Source organism: Nuphar pumila, chromosome 6 (assembly GCF_984573655.1).
Source record: "Nuphar pumila chromosome 6, dmNupPumi1.hap1.1, whole genome shotgun sequence".
In the NCBI taxonomy this organism is placed as follows: domain Eukaryota; kingdom Viridiplantae; phylum Streptophyta; class Magnoliopsida; order Nymphaeales; family Nymphaeaceae; genus Nuphar; species Nuphar pumila.
The window spans coordinates 64,106,446-64,121,089 of NC_143254.1; positions in this window are offsets into that span (position 1 = coordinate 64,106,446).

Below are 14,644 nucleotides of genomic sequence, written 5' to 3' on the forward strand. Positions count from 1 at the left end.
TGCTTTTGCTGTCATCTCGGGACATATATTGAGGCTACTGCCTCCATCGACCAGCACATGCGGTACTGTCATTCCCCTGACTCGAACGACAATGTACAAGGCATTATTGTGAAATGAATGAGGCTTTGGAAGGTCCTCATCCGAGAAGGTGATTGGCACATTGGTCATGGCGGAGTTCACAATCTGTGCCATGTCTTCAGGAGTGGTACTGGGCTTAACTTTGATTTTCCTGAGTAAATCATCCAGAACTCGCTGGTGCTTGCTAGAATTTTTGGCCAAGTCAAAGATGGAAACATTGGATAGAGCGGTCAGAGGCTTCTGACTTGAACTTTCCGGCCTGGGTTTGATGATTTGCTTGAGGAAATCAGAAGTTCCCTTTGACTTAGGGGCTGACTTTATAGGTGCTTCCGAAACTTTCATCTTGTCGAATGCTGAAATTAGGTCCATATTCTTAGAATCAGGAGCTTCTTGTCGTAGTACTGACACCTGGTGCTGAACCTGTAGATCTTGTGCGGAATACGGCTTGATGTGTTCGTGAGGCAGGAATGGCTGTACGGACACTACTGCCGTGGTGTGTGAAGGAAAGGGGTGTTGTAGAATATCCATTTTCTCTTCTTCTTCCCCTTCTACCAACAGATTTTTATCAATAAGATCTTGTACAATGTTTTTTAGAACAAAGCAGTTCTCAGTGTTGTGTCCCACTGTCCTGTGAAACTTGCAAAACTGATCTTTCCATTTCCCCATGGGCACAGGGGGATCGGCCAATCTAGGTAACTTGACCATCTCTTTTGACAGCATATACTCGAGCACATCCTCGAGTGTTTGGTCTAAAGGAGTAAACTTTCTGTCATAGCTCCATCCTTCATGTTTGGTCTTCTCACGCAGCTTCGGCCCTTGATCCTGCTGAGGAGGCTTGTTATACTGAGGAGCAGGTTTTCCTTTCTGATCTTTGTTGTTTGAACTGCCTGAGCCGTAGCAGTAATCTTTCTTCTGCCCTTTGTACTGATTCCGACTGTTGTTGTTGTTGGCAGAATAGGTGAAGTGAGCTTTCTTCTTCTGCTCACCTGGATGATTGTTCTTAAAAAATGTGAAGCCTTCATAAACTCTATTTTCTACACTCAGCTCGAGCCATTCAGCTCATTCAGTCAGTTCAATAAAGGTCCTGGAAGGTGCTGTGGAGATCAATCCTCTTAACGGCTGCGAAAAGTTGTTGAGGATTAGGGACAGGGCGTGCCTTTCCGAGATAGGATCTCTCATTTTGTTGCAGGCTGATCTCCATCTGTGAATAAAGTCCCGTGCTTTTTCATTCTCATTCTGCCTTAGATTGCAGAGATGACTCAATGTAGGAAGCGCCTCTGTGTTGAACAAGAAGCGTTCAATAAACAAGTTTACCAATTTATCGAACTCCTTGAGCTCGATGGGGTTGATATGCTCAGCATACCACTTAGCTGCAACTCCTTCCAAGCTGTGGGGGAAGCATAGAAACAATGCTCGGTTGTCCCTCTTGAACCTAGAGCATTCAGCAAAGAAAGTGGCGAGATGAGCTTTTGGGTCGCTAGAACTGTCGAACTTGATGAATTTACGGGGAAGATTCTCCAGATCATCGTCCCCTTCGAGGCTGTCATAAAAGTCTTCGCTGGTGAAGACTTTCCTGCCCTTGTCGCGGGCTTGGAGATCCTTAACAACTCGGGCCATTTCTCTGAACTGTGCTTGCAGGGGTTTTTCTGCGTCCTGACCCTTTGATTTGCGGCCTTTCCTTTGTTCTTGGCCCCGCTTCTGAAATACTGGAGGCACTTCATATTCTTCATCTGTATCTTCAATTGAATCGGTTCCGTCTGAAATCTCTTCTAGCTGAACTTGCTTTTTGGAAGCTTTCTTATCTCTGTGACTATGGAACTTCTCTCTGAAGGGATTCCTTTCTGAGTTGGTCTCGGGCTGTTCATTCATCATTTTATTCATCATTTTCTGAAACATGGCATACATTTGAGGGTCTATGCCATCGTCTTCTTGTTGCTGCTCTTGACTCCTTTCGGACCGGGGGGAACCCATCTCTTCTTCTGAGGCCGACGAGTACTGAGATGCCATGGTTCTTTTGCCTGATCTTGTCCGAACCATCAAATGTTATGGATGCTCTCTGCAGGGCAAAGACCTGATTAGATTCTGAAGGAATTGGCTTTTGCAAGAAATATTTGCTGAAAATATGGTAGACAATTTGAAAAAGATATCCCATTACTAGGGACTGAGTCGTCGCAGGAAATCACGACAATTGTGTTGTCATTCTTTTTGCAGGAGAAATAAACAACAAAAATGTGCCTTGTTACCTAGGCGAGGTCGTCAAACCACAATAGAAAGAGAGAAAATTTTATTGAAATGAGAAAAATATGATTTTATTGATCTTGACAAAGAGGTGGAGGACAAACAATTTGCCACCATTCACGATAGTCGGCAGACACTCTAGGACCAGGAAAGATTTAAAGGGAGACAAAAGAATCCCAGCTGTAGCGGGCAGAATGATATGCCCCGGACCATTGTGCGGAAGTGAGATCAAACTCTGCCATAGCTCCTGATAACAGTCGGGCTTCGACGTACTGCTGTCTCTGGGAGAACTGTCGAACACATCTCTCTGGTTGGTAATAAGTGCAGAAGAAAGGTCCCAGCAACTTGAACCGCTTGCCATAAGCGTACGTGTATCTGGGAGGAGATAGTCGCCGATCAAAATAGTCCCAGACTATGTCATCTTCTTAAATGCTGTCGATCATGGATCGGTACTGCGCTACTGGAAGGAGTTCTTGACCATTGTATTTAAAAGAGCTTGCTCGGGCTGGAACATGTTGGAAAAACCAGGATTGAAGCGCGTAGATGCAACCTTCGAATAAGATTGATTCTCCCAGTGAGAATCGAGTTAGACCTCGATATAGGAAGGCGAGCGCTGCCATGGCTATGGAGAGGCGATTGGTCTGCCGACTTCCCCATCTTCTCATAAGCTAGATTATTCTGATGTCTATGTAGTTTTGTCCATTTGGAAAGAGGGATAATCCTACAGTGCACAGAACCATTGCATTCTGAATCCTTTCTTTAGTTGTCCTGGATAGCGAACTGACTTCAACGAAGGTCTCGTACTAGCGGTACAACTCGAGCAGGTCAACATATTCATTTCTCTCCAACTGGATCAGGGGCCAGGATCGGCGGCCTGTCATATGAGCTAATGAATCTCGGGGGTCCAAACCCTTGACATTGATAAGGAATTGATGTTCTAATGGATCGCCTGGTTGACCGGCTGGTTCTGGTAACCCCATGATTTCTGAAAATTCATCCATTAAAACGGTCATTTCTCCCCATGGGAACCAGAAGGTGCACGTCCGTGGATTCCATCGCTCCGCCATTGCGTGGATCATGTTGCCGTTGATGGTCTGCTTTCCGACTGCTGATGCCAGTTCTAATCCGCACTCGCTCAAATGGTCCGGGAACATTCGGGAAAAGCTTTTTAGCCAAGAATAGTACCACCGGGGAATGAAAGTTCCGGTGCTAAGGGCTCGATGTTCAGGACGACTTTGTCGCACCTCGTAGGAGATATGACCTTCAGGAAAGATAGGATCAACTCGACTGGATGTCATCGAACTGATAACAAAGAAAGACTCAGAATGAGACTTAGGAAAATGTGGGAAATTTTGAAAAATTTTGCAGGCAGGATATAAAATGTAGTTGGAAATTCGAGATCCAGTAGAAAGGTAGAATGGAAAAACCACCTGGAGTTTTGAAAGAAATGGGATATTTGAGAAAATCATCCAGGGTTTGAGAAAAACATCTTGTGGAAAATAAGGATATTTTGAAAAAGGCCTAACAAGTTGGAAAACATTGGGAAATATAAAGAATTGAGGAAATCACACACATACAATCACATCCTGCACAAACATTCATGCACATACAACAGTCTCTAAAAGGCTGACTCTAGATGCATTATTTTGAAAACAGTTGTAGGACCCTAATCCTAACTCTAAGTTCAGATCATCTTTGTCCAATTCGGTTATGCCGATATACCCGAATTAAAATTCGAGGTACGTGGCATATAATCTCAACTCCGGTTCTAAGGTAAGGTTTTCCAACATCCTTGAGCGCCTACCGATATACTTCGGACTGTGGCCCGCGGTACGTGGTAGGGGGGTGTTAACCCAAATAGTTGGCCCAGTTGTGAGGCTCTGTTCCGAACTAGGGTTCTGGAAGAGAGCCCAGCAACGTGAAGACCGGGTAATGATAGGTAAGGGAGGTTTTGAAAAATGATCACATGCAAGAAATAGAGGGCTCTAAGTCCTAGAGAGATAGATTTTAAAAATTTTTGAAGAAGCATACATTGTTTGCATTCAGATCCTAAATTGAGCACAGTTGTATTTAGACCTAAGTCTATGTGAGCATGAAAATTTCTCCTCAATCTGGTCCTACCAAACCATGCCTAAGCTATATGCAATCAATGTCAGCTAGGTCAGAATCTAGGCTCCTAAGTTTGCATGATATCAGAAGTAAAGAGATGACATTTTGTGAACATAATTTCAATGATTGAACTAAGTCAAGCATAATTTTAATCAGACAAGGACAGATCCCATCTCGGTCGCCAAACCTGTTATCGTCGCAAAATTTTTCCCGTCTTCCCTTTCTTGCGGAAGAGAGAGAGGGAAATGCTTTCGCGCTTCAAACTTGACTGGATTTTGGAAATTGTTTTTGAAATACTCGCCTCCGTTTTGAAAATTGCGAGAAAATCCATGGGATGGGGCTCAACCTGTCGGTACGAGGTTCGACCGTTCCTGCCGCCTTTAACAGGGGTAATTGAACCAAGGACCAAAATTGTGCTTGACTTAGTGAAATTACTGAAATAATGTTTTATCCTAAATGCACAGGGAATTCAGGCATGTGCTATGAGTTTTTGGAAAATGTAAGTTGGAAAAATATGATGTATGCTTAGAAGACATTCTGAGTTGAAAAGCATTTCTCAGGAAATCAATCTCTCAGGAAACTCACACGAAGAAGATTTGAAATCTCGGGAAAGTTTATAAAGATTTGGAAAACCATAAAGAAATGAGAATCTCGGGAAAATCTTGAGAAAATTTATAAAGACTTGGGAAACCATGAAGAAATGAGAATCTCGGGAAAATCTTGAGAAAATTTATAAAGATTTGGGAAACCATGAAGAAATGAGAATCTCGGGAAAATCTGGAGAAAATTCTTGAGAAAAGATGAACATTTGAAAAGGAAAACACTTATCGGGAAAACTCGAACTTTGAGAATTTTCTTAGGAAAATAATAGAAAATTTATAGGAAAAACTCATTGGAGAAGAAAAACTGAACTTGGGAAATTGAAATCCTGGGAATCTTACCTTTGAAATACTTGGAAATCGATTTTGATCTTTGAGAAAAGTGAGACTTCTTTTGAAAATCTTGAGAAAATAACCTTTTCCATGGAAAACTGTGGAAAAACTTGACTTGGGAAAACCGATTTTGAAAATTTCTCAGAGTTTCTTGAGAAATCGATTTCTTGAGAATGAAATTTTCTTAAGAAAATCACGAGAAAACCAATGATTTCATGATGCAAATGAATGAATGAATGCACTTTGAAAAGATTTTCTAAGGAATTTGTTTGAAAAATGTGTATTAAGTCAAAATAAATCCTTCACATATTCTGACTGTGGCCATGAATATGTTCAGAGTTTAATTGATTTAATGCACAATACTTTGAAAATATTAGAAATATGATGTGCATTTTTAAGATAGCCTAAGAGTGTAGGCTCAATGTGACTAGTAGAAAGATGATGGATCTGGGTCTCGTCCATATTCTGACTAGGGCCGTAAATATGGATTCCACCGAGTTCATCAACTCCCTAAGAGTAGGTGCACGTGCCATTCGTGTTCATCCACGGTGAATTTTGAAAATTTGAGACATATGCATCATAGAATCTGGATATTACTGAAATCAAACTATATGAGATGCAGCCTAATCTAAGCAGTAAAAGTAAATATTATTCCAAATTTAATTATTACATCTCTGACATAAATAAAAATAAAAATATATATATAAAGCTAATAAAAGTCACATCTTCCGCTCCTTCCGCTCCTTCTTGCAAATGAGAGTTGGCACAAGAAATATGCCATACCACCGGGAAATTGAAAATCTCATGTTGACAACAATATGCAAGGAATTACATGTGAATCATAACGAAAATGCACTACTTGATGAAGATGAAATGAATAGGATATATAGATGAAAAAAAAATCTAAGAGTCATATTTGGACTAACTAAGAAACCTATGCATGTAAGTGGCTAAAGTCTCATAATATGAGATGAAGATTGATGCCTTTAAGAATAAAAAAAAAAGGTATAGGTATATGCAAAAAGGGTTATATTAACATATGGTCTATCTTGGCGTCTTAAAAATATATATATATATATATATATATATATATATATATATATATATATATATATATATATATATATATATATATATATATATATATATATATATATAATAGATACAGAACACAACCTACGATAGTGGATAAGGGCATTGGTGAAACATAAGAGGCCTGAAAAAATAATAAGAAACGGGTTGCATCTAAAAAAAAAGGAAGCACATGAGTTTCATCTAATATGAGTGACTTCAACATACAAACTATAATTAATAGGGAATGCTAAAAAGGAAATTTGCAATCCATATCTAAAATAAACAGCTAAACAAGCAAACCACGGCCAATATACACGGCTAAGAGAAAATGCCACTTGTGTCTAAGACAACAGTTAAAGCATGCAAAACTACAGCTACCATGCACAGCTAAAAAAAAAAAACTGTTAGAGCAAAGTAAACTATAGCCAACATGCACAGCTAAAGGAAATGTAACTGTCTAAGACAAATGGTTAAAGCTAAGTAAACTACATCTAACTTACACAGCTAAAGGGAAGAGCTTCAAACTGGAGGTTGTTTCCATGCCCATCACGGGCGCACTTACTCTAAGGGGAGGGTACCCATGGTATGTGTAGCATCTGGCAATGTTCAGCAGCATGTGATACAAACGGCTAAAAGTAAAGAAAAAGGTGTGGACATGCAAAGAGAGACATGACAACTGCTATGAAATGTTCCAGCATAAGAATGATGCAGAAATCGGTAGCAAAATATACAAGATAGCGATTGTGGAACTGTCATTATACAATGTAATAGAGATACAGGAATATACACCCTTGCATCACCTTTTGGCAGATAACCGATCTTACTTCGGCCAAATCCTAAGTGGACCATTATAGCAATATGACGCAGGAACAAAAAGTTATTAGGCTCCTAAGGAGGACCTTGCAGAATGCAACATATGGTTCATGCAATACTTACAGGGGTTGGCTGGGATATTGAATATTGGAAGAGCAAAAAGAAGGGGAATCACATAACCCAGGTCATGCTGTGGTTGTAGGTGGATAACACCAGGATAGCACAAAATCGCAGATACATAATTGAAATCTTACAGGAAGGAAAATATCAATAAAATCACTCATTCCAAAGTTTGTGTTAGCACAGCAACCAGATCCTCCACTGGCTCCATTTGCAGCAACTAATATCTTAGAGCCATGAAACCATAAGATGATTCACTTGTCAAGGGAGTATTCTGGTCTTGGCATACAACGCCGGACGCTACATTCATTGAACTGTAACGAGGTATGGCAACCCAAAATCTCACTATGAGGATAGCACACAAGCACCCTTTTATCATCAGCACTTATAGGATTTTACAATGAACCAACAATAAACTTTAAACTAATGTGAACATTACTGCACCTGATTTAAAGTTTAAGGACATGCTACGAGCCTGCTGTTATAATTAGTGATGCGGTAATGGTGTAAAATAAGGTAAACATGCAGGAAATCGGTAAACCCAGAAAGTGAATATAAACAGAGAAGATATGAACTGTCGTGCACAGGTTAGGTGCACTATTTACTGTACGATACACCCCTGTGGGTACCGTTCGATATGATGAAATGTCCATACTCACTGAAAAGAAAAAAAAACATTTTGATTTGAAGAAGAGAAGATTAGAGCCAACGAACTGCCATGTGAAAATCTCAGTATGCTCAAAGGATCGATTAAAATCCACATGTGAAGCCAAAAAAAAAAAAACTATCACAACGTCTGATATGGAATGTGAGGTGGTTCAGGTAATGATTTCAAGACTTTAAACCGAACTAAGACATTGTATCCTTAGATTCATGGTATTGAAACGAAAAAAAAAAAAAGAAGATGATTCAGCGAAAATCGGTTTTGATTATAGATCGATGATGCTATTACGAAGCATCATCGATTCTTGATTTATGCACTAAGCCTGAATGTAAATCTCATTAAACATAACAATGGATTTACCTATGTGTGAAGTAAGTGTGATATGCAGACCACCAAATCATAAGCAACAACTATATTTCTCACCTAATCGCTCAGATCGGATGCTCCTTGTTGACACTTCTTGGGAACCCTTTGCTGGAAAACGAGCAAACGAAGTCTAGGGCTGATTGCAAGGAGGTAATGTAAATCCTGCACGCCTTTACAGGATTGGTCAATCCTCTTGGACAATTCGGTTGAAAGGGGATTAATGTAGGAATTTGGGAATATGAGGGGTACAAGCAGGGGATCGAGAAGGGGGGAAAAGCCAACGCTTAACAATCCCTTTCTTGATTAGGCAGGGGTGCAGAGGGTCTCGCCAAAGGGGATCTCCAAAAGCTCTCCCCTGCTAGCCGAGAGGAAGCCGTGAAGAAGGGGGCGCTGAAGGGTTAGGGGAGAAATCCAAGTCTCTTCCTCCTTTCGGGTGGCCTAAGCCCTCTTTTTAAAAAAGAGGTTCCGCCCTTTCAGCCCAAAGCTCGGGCTCCGTTGTGCAAGGTTTTGATAAGTTTTAAAAAGAACTAACTTTTGAAAGATTTCAAAAAAATGTCGCCATTTGAAAAAGGGGGGGGGGGGCTCCTTTTCTCCAGAAGTATATTTAAAAAAACTTAGGTAAAGTTAAGTTTTGGTAGGGTTTTCACGGTGGCTCCATTTGGGGCTGAAAAGTAATAAAAAATAAAGAAAGTAAAAAAAAATGGATTTTGTTTTGGTGGTGCCACCTCAACTGAATTTGAAAACTTTTTAAGAAAACAAAAATTTTGCTTTTCTTGGCAAGGAGCCTTAGTGGGGCGCCACCTACGTGGGCCCACTAAATATTTTATTAAAATTGAGTTAAAAACAAGGTTTTGTAAATCGGTGCCACTTTCGAGTGGGCACTATTTTGGAACTAGGAGAGATTTTTGAGAATTCGAGTGTGACCCCACCTCGAGGCGGGTTCCACATCACTTATTTGAAATAAAAGCCGAATGAGATATTTTGGAATTTTCACAATAATAGGCTAGTTTTGGAAAACATGAAGTGAATTTCGGTTTGATTTCAAAACTTAAAATGGTTCTTCAGGGCAAAATTTTGAAAGAAGTAGGGAAATTCGGAGCCTTTTTGTAAAAATTTGAAATAAGGTCTTATGCACTTTGAAATTGTGTCCCCCTCTTTTCAACTGACGAAATTTTGAAAATGTCAAAACCATCCAGATTGTTTTCTTGAGAAAAACTTTTCGTAATTTGGGGTCCTGGGGTTAAAATGGGAAGAATTGATAATTTTGAAAACCCAGGGTTTTAAAATCTATTTTGAAAAGTTTAGAAATCAAATCTGGATTGACAATTTTGAAAATCAGGAGTTCCGGATCTCGAAATGACATGTTGTGCAGTGAAATGATATGGAATGCTCATGCAATGCTATGCAAAAGACAGGTTCTACAAGATCGCCACTCTGAATTTGAATTTGAAAATTCTGACTTCTGGTTAAGCATGAGATTTTGAGGATTTGCAATTTGAAGGTGTCTTTGAGTCTAAATAGAGAAGTTTTGAGACTCGAGAATGGAATTTAGGACTTTCTGCAAGGTTCAAACTTGGAAAATGACCATTTTGCCCTTCGTTGGTTTCGGAGAACCGAAATGTGATGATTGGTGGAAATGTCAAGAAGGTGAGTGAAAATTTGGGGTGTTTACAATGGACTTAGCCCTTTGCACGTGTGTCCGTTGTCGCAATAAGAATGCAAATGCTTGCAATAATACCTCGTTAATTGCCTTTTCATAAGATAAGTTCTTGGCATAATTGAGGAATCTATGGTGTAGGTCAAATGTAATAAATGTATATGGCTTTTCCCTCGTCTCACAGGGCACGACACAATTGAGTATTTACTTAGGAATATTAGCTTGTGTTATGTTCCAATGGCATGTACACGACCATACACTTGGGCACTTGAGCTAGCGTATGAAATGAATGTGATCGCAAACTCATATTAGTGACTTTTGAATGTATGTCATCAAATGGATATAATCGCATAGTCGTGTTTGTATAATTGATTGCTCGGATCACTTTGGCAATTTCAATGTATTTTCCCAAAGTACGTAGGTGATTCTCGAGATTCATGTTTGAGATTATGGCATTATGAGACTTATGGAACTCTGTGGCGAGTTGTTTGTGGGCGATGGACCCACTTAGCGAGATGAGCTCGCTCATGGTTGAATTACATGGTTTATGAACCTTGGCACAGCTTGCGAGTCACACTTTATCATGGCAAAATGCTTCTAACTGTCCCATCATAACGTGCAATGTTTTGTATTGTTGCTTGGCTAGTTCTTGCACTTATGGCATGTTGCACATACTTGTTCACTTGTTTTTGTGCACAGTTCACGATGACACATTTGTTTGCATGACACAGTCTTTCGTATTGTTACATTAGTGATTTATATTTCTGTGATGCATACCATGTTATAAAGGTTAAAAACTGTGTTAGAGATTTATGTTTCTTGATGCATATCATGTTACTGTTAATAATTGTCATTTAATGCACTATGTATAGCTTTGTACACTTGCTCATGTTGTAATTGCTCAATCACTGTAAATAAGCATGTTATGTGTTGTATGAATAACTCTGCTTCGTTTTCCACATACGATATATCGTGTTTGGTTTGTCTCACAAGCTCAAAAGAGTACTGACCCCGTTTTATGGGGATACAAGTGTTTTACTTAGGCGTGCGATGGAGCTCGATGTGTTGCAGCAGACTCTGAACCCACACTTCTAAACCTTGTTGGATCTTGGCAGTTGTTGGTTTTGTATAAGGGAAAAGAATTGTACATCTTTGCAAATGTATTTAATAAAAGTTGTTTCTTTTACTGTTGTTTCACTCCTGCGACCCGCCCCAGAGTTCGCCGCTTGTTTCCCTTTTTTGGTTTCTTCTGCACTTGCGCACTTGTTTTAAAAAAAAAAAGTTTACCCAAAGTCCAAAGGATTTTAAAGGATTTTACAAGTCGGGGATTCTGGGGGCGTCGCACATATAGGAATGGGTTGGACCTTGGATTGGATCTTGGGGTACATGAGCCTGGTTTAGGCCCAATCCAGATCCATAATGTGCATGGGCTTCATCATAACCCAAACCAAAACATGACTGAAATTGGGTTTAGGTTTGATAAGGTCTGGTTTGGGTTGGTTTTAATGCATTAGGACCAACATAACTAGGTTGGAGTCGATTCAGTCTGGAAACTAGATCATACCCGCCAAAAGGAAGTAGGTTTCGGGCCAAAACCATGCAAAACGGTTCTGGATCCCCAAAACCAGCTTTATATCGAGTCACATGGAGGAACCAATTCGAATGTGAACCGGTTCCCCAAAGAGAACCATCGGGTGGGGGTCTCCCACCCATGCTATGGTATTGAGCGACCCTCTCCACCACCGACTACGTCAATGCCATGGGGGTCGTTCAGTCGATAGGTACCCCGTCAGTGATTTCTGACGAGTAGGTGGCCTCCAGTTTGGTGCCCATAGATAGTGGGGCAACAAATGTCCCTCCCCACCATCAATTGTGCCGGTGTTGTGGGGGGCATTCAGTCGACTAGAAGCCACCTCACCTGCATTGCTCAACTGGCGGGAGGTATCTGAATGAGATACCGATGTTGATGACAAGTTCTTATCGCTGTAGACCACAGAACGTGGCAATTGGTTCTTGTTGCTGTAAAACACGAAAGGCGGTGACTCCATGTTGATTTTTTTTGGGCGACGGGTGGCCTCCACACAGAGCAAAGCACCCTTCTCAGCCAGCCTCTGCCGACAAAGTATCATTGACGGAAGGACAACACATACCCTGCGATTTGGCATTGGTGGTGGGGTTTAAAGTCCCACCCATGCCATGTGCATCAATGTTAGGAGGAGGCCATCCGTTGGGCGTGAGGAGGTTCCTCAAGGCAACCTTCATCTGTTGGATATCGTTGATGGACATCTCGTAGGGACTACCCCATGAGTTGGCAGAGCCTTTCCCAGTGGGAAATACCCTTGATCATGGTGGGGTTCCACTCGGAGTCCACCCACAAGGAGGACAATGTCTGCAGCTATCAGGGCCAGTCGACAGAGGTTTGTCCTGCCGACAGTCGGACCCACCCTTAGTCGTTGTTTCAATCGTAAACCTTTTGAGATATGTCATCTGATGCTCTGACGAGATTAGTGGTTGACGATAGTGATGTTGACACGAAGGAAGAAGAGACAATAAAAGAGATGTTGGAAAAGCCTGTTGTCGATGGGGGTTTTCTATCATAAACAACAATTGGGAAGTCGTTGGGGGGGTCACTTCTGTTGGACGGTAGCGGTCAGCGGCCCCGTGGTGGTATTGGTTGCAGTGTCGGCTATTGGTGGATGTCTTGATTAGTCGTGTCGTCATGCAACATCAGTTTTTGACAAACATTCTTGTTGTCGATCCGGGTAATCATGGATGACTCTGAAATTTGACAGGATTGATTCCTTGAATCGTTCTATCAAACTAATCGAGGTGAACCATCATCTTTCACTCTGATAGGATCCTTTCTCGAACTTTGCAATCGGGCGATGGACGAGGTGAGCGAACCTATGGCTCTGATACCAAACTATTGTAGTGAACATGATGATCTCTCTTGAGCCCCTCATGATTCAATACCGAACTATGCTAATTAACTATGAAAATAATGAAATAACTAGAAAGTAACTGAAAACAAGAAAAAATAATTGAATTTCATATTAGAACTTCACTTTTTGTCTGTTTGACTCTCTATTTACAAATGCCCCCTCATCTATAAATGAATAAATTTTTTTGTAATTTTAATTCAAATAAACTTTCTAATTTGATAACCCTCTAAAAGATAAAAGTTATCTTAATCTAATAAAATTTAGATATTGGATCTGATACATAATCCAGTATTTATTACAAATGAATCAAATACTAAAATGATCTTAATACAAAAGATCCAAATAATAAAAAAATCGAAAATGAATCCCTATGACTAGTCTTCTGCTCCACTCCTTAATCACAAGTTGAGGTAGTATGCAGAATCCGTTCTTTCAGTTTCCGTCAAACGCTTTTAATATTCATTAAATACAGTCTAAAGTCAAAGGACTTTCCATAATCCCAACGAATGTAGAAAGGTCAATGCTTTGGGTCATTTTGGACTCTGTCACGTTTGCTTCAAGGCCTAGGCCCTAGCACTCAGTCTTTACTTACCCTAATTAGTTGGGTTGGGATTTGGTATTTACGGGTATGATCTGATCTTAATATAAGGACCGATCTCAAAAATCTAGGTAACAAGATTTTCTCAACAAAAGAAACTGCAAGAAGATTAGTTTTTTATGGGGGAAATTACTAAAGAACTACCGTCAAATTTAAAATAAAAGTAATATGAAAAAAACAAAACAAAAGAAACAGTTCTATCATATAAATATCGGTCTAAGTATCTTTGCATATTTAGAATAAAAGTTATTTTAAAGATATCACGATGTTTCTGTAATTAGATGAGTTTCAAAATATCGACAACATTTGTAACATGGGTAAAGAACAAGCTAAGTCCACAAGATGAGACCCAGCTTGTTGCAACTATGTCGTAGCCCAAACCCATTACAGAATGATCCACATAACCAAAGCTGTCATCCACAAAATAAGTCTTCATATCATGGTCGCTATTATGAAATTTATCACAAGAATTTCACAAAACATGAAGTTTAAATAAAGAAATCTCAAATTCATCATGATTTGACATGTTTACTTTTTTTTTTTGTGTGTTTTTCAATTATTTGCTTAATTTTACATTATAAAACCGTTAAACGGATTCATAAGTGGGCTAACTACAAACCAACTCAAAACACCAGTTCAAAGTAAGGCTAGGAAACAAGCCAAGCCGTACTCATGTTTGGTTGGTAAATCACTCGTTCAAACTCGCAAAATAAGCTCAACAAGCCTCTCATGAACAATAGGTGCTCAGCTCGGCACAGCTAGGCTCGACTTGTTTGAGCTCGATAAGTATATTACATCATATAATATATATGTATAAAACATGTGAGTAAAATCTTATTACTTTTAACTCTAAAACAACACATTTTTTTTTGTAATTCTATTTCTTCGACCTATAAAGTAATATACTCTTTCCCCAAACAAGCCAGCTTAAACTCAGCTCGTTTAACCGAAGCTCATTATGAGCTCAAGAATGACCCAAGCTTTAACACACTTTCCGCTCGGCTCATTCGGCTCATTTACCGGCCCTCTAGGTTGGAGTCCGGGTAGAACCTG